This window comes from Protobothrops mucrosquamatus, unplaced genomic scaffold, assembly GCF_001527695.2.
Source record: "Protobothrops mucrosquamatus isolate PMUCROS unplaced genomic scaffold, P.Mucros_1.0 scaffold45, whole genome shotgun sequence".
Taxonomy (NCBI): domain Eukaryota; kingdom Metazoa; phylum Chordata; class Lepidosauria; order Squamata; family Viperidae; genus Protobothrops; species Protobothrops mucrosquamatus.
In genome coordinates this window covers 6,277,097-6,280,442 of record NW_015386427.1, presented here as the reverse complement: position 1 = coordinate 6,280,442, position 3,346 = coordinate 6,277,097, and the positions used below count along the sequence as shown (strand labels likewise).

Here is a 3,346-nt window from a genome sequence, read left to right as displayed (position 1 = left end):
GTTTTTTGATGTTCCTGCTTTGGAACTGGCTGGCAGGAATGTTGGTCCCTTTAAGGGAGGGGCTCTGGATTTGCAGTTTCGCTTAAATTTTCCTTAGGAAACAGTGACCTCTTGTGTCTGAATTTCAAAATGGAGAAACAGACTTTCATTCATGACAGATTTCTAATAATCATTTAGTCTTCATACTCATATGAGTTTTCTACTTAGTTTTTGACAGTTACACATCTCCTGTTGATACAAATACAAATACCAATACAGAGATATATGGACTAATTTAAATATTATGTACTCATTAAAAGAAGAATGACTAACTATAATTTAATTCATTCCATATATTTATGGGTTGGAATTTTTATTTGTATGGACAGGAAATGTGTAACTAATGATTTCTAATAATTTCTTCCATTACTTAAAGTGATTATGATAGCATTGGGAGGAAGGTGGATAGGCTTCAAATCATCAGAACAAGGTTTATGACCAAGATGAGGAGCTATGTAATTTTCATGCCAAAGAGTTAAGCAAAAGTAGAAGAAAATGCTGTTAAATTTGAACATCTTTCTATTTCTTGGTCAGGATGTGGCATTTCTTAACCAAAATCTGTCTGAAACTTCCATTGGAAATAAACCTTTTGTTGTTAATATTTATCTAACTGTAGGAATCCCCTTCTATCTTGCCAGAATAATTCAATTATATGGCACAAAGTATCTAGTAATCCATATGACTCTAACAAACGTTGGACCTTGAGCTTGTTTGGCGGTTCCAGCAAAGGAGAGCAACTATGATATCCTTGATGAAGATCAGTATAGTCTTCTTATCTGGGATGGTTGTCCTCTTCCACTGAGCATGCACCTTTGGGAGGGACACACATGGAGTGGTGAGGAAGGGACACGCACCTACCCAGCCAGATCGGCTGAATTAATACTCACAATCAATGGGATAACAGATATTGCAGCCAGATCGTCCTCAAATCTCAGCAATCCATTTCATCAGATTCATAATATGTATTTCTATGGAAAGACTGTTATATTTTAGGGTTGCTGATGTTTCAAAAATTATTGAAAAGAAGTGCTTTGGACCTCACATGAGCACCATGTCTCTAAATATTATTAAAGTAATTTTTCTTTTTTTTCAGGCTTCCTTGTGAGCCTGAAAAAAACAGACAGCTGTTTTAAGTGTGCAGTTACTGATATAGCTGCTTTAATGAGTCAATAATGAGACATGTTGCTTGGCAGAGCTTTGTGGATAAAAATTTACAAGCAGGATGGCATTAAGCCATTGATGAATTTAAAGCTGTTTGCACAAATATTGACTAAATGTAATTAATTTTTGATAGTACTTCACAGAAGAAATGAATAATTGGCTTTTTTAACATCTTGGCCTAGAGCAGGCATGTCCAACCCACAAACCAAGGGCCACATGCAGTCCTAGACAGCTAGTAAGTAATGTAGCCCTACAAGATTGTACACTTTTAACATCATTATGTGCAAATAGGATAGGATAGGATAGGAGCTGGAAGGGACCTTGAAGGTCTTCTAGTCCAGCCCCCTGCTCAAGCAGGAGAACTTATACCATTTCAGACAAATGACTGTCTAATCTCTTCTTTAAAACCTCCAGTGATGGAGCGTCCACGATTTCTGAAGGCAAGCTGTTCCACTGGTTAACTGTCCTCACTGTTAGGAAGTTTCTCTTTAATTCCAGGTTGCTTCTCTCTTTGGTCAGTTTCCAACCATTGTTTCTTGTTTCAAATACTGGAATACTGCTATCATGTCGCCCCTGTTTCTTCTTTTCTTTAGACTAGCCAAACCCAAGTCCTGCAGCCGTTCTTCATATGTTTTAGTCTCCAGACCTTTGCTCATTTTAGTTGCTCCTCTCTGAACTTTTTCCAACATCTTTTTTGTAGTATGATGACCAAAACTGGTTGCAATATTCCAGGTGTGGTCCCACTAGGGTTTTATAAAGCAGTACTAATACTTCACATGATCTTGATTCTATGCCTCTGTTTATGCAAACCAGGATTGTATTAGCTTTTTTGGCTGCTGCTGCACACTGCTGGCTAATAATCAAGTGATCGTCCGCTAGGATTCCAAGGTCTCTCTCACATTTATTTACATTAACTATATTACATGTTTTATATGCAGCCCAAGAAAATTCCTCTTCACTCAATGCAGCTCGGGCAAGCCAAAAGTTTGGACACATCCCTCTATAGTCTTCCATTTATGTATGTCATTCTGAAAACAGATTAGATTACAAAAACTTCAGAAATTCTTTAGTATTTTAATGTCAGACAAATTCTGTCATTCTAAAATTCTTATTTCCCTTATCTTAGAATGGGATTTTATTCATTTCCAGGATTTCTTGATAGAATCAGAAAAATAAATATTTCAAAGGATACCACTTAGTACAAGAAGACAATTAAACAATCACAAACAAATGGTTGGCCAGCTTCTGCTTGAACACGTTCAGTGAAGGCACTTTTATTATTTAGTAATTGGTCCCATTATATAATTGCTCATATAATAAGGAGAGGGTTTTCAGCATTCTGCTGACTTAGAACTCAAGATTATTATTCCATGATCTGCATTCCATGACCATAGAGAGCAAGTCACAGGCTTCTTCTGTATCACATCTCTTCAGCTTCTTGAATAGTCTATTTTCCTTCAATCCAGTCTTCTTTCCTCAAGGTTGACTTATCTACTTTCTTTTGTTCATATAACTTTCTGTCCAGCTTCTGATAATCTTCATTGCTCTATTTGCATATTTCCCAATTTGTCACAAACACACAAGTGTTCTGCCCAAAAGAAAAGCACTTTACATGAGGTTTAGCCTGTGTATATTAGAGTGCAATCCATACTTCCATTCTATAATTTGGAAACTGTATTTCTATTGATCATCTTGCTGTGCTGACTTAAGAGGAATGGCGGGAGGTATTGTTGGGAAGGATGACTGAAGAATTCCAGGAGTGTATGCCAAGGCTATATAAGTCAAACAGGGTCACCCAAAGCTTGAAGATTATCCCAGCTGCCCAACTAAACCAAGCAGGCATCTATATGAGGCAGCAGTGATATAGGAAGATGCTGTAGGCACAAGTTCACTTTAATAACAATTTCAAAAGCATAATTTCAGAATAAGGCAATGGTAAACCTCTCCTGTTTTTTATCAAGAAAATCTCATGCATAGAAATTATAAAGGAACTGATGATATTGAGCCAGCTAATAGTCCCACTCAGGTTAGATGGTAGTCAACACGTTACTAACAAAAAGCAGAGAATTTTCCAGAGCATTAATGGCATTTATAATGTCACTAGATTAAAGTCTTCAAGATCTTTAGTTGCTGATGTTACTATGTA

At 36.7% G+C, this 3,346-nt stretch overlaps 1 protein-coding gene across 1 annotated transcript in view; it reads right to left on the bottom strand.

The window, feature by feature from the left end:
• The window catches only part of LOC107283619 (protocadherin alpha-5-like), a 7,679-nt gene that overhangs the window by 2,897 nt on the left and 1,436 nt on the right, over positions 1-3,346 (bottom strand). The window lies entirely within an intron of this gene.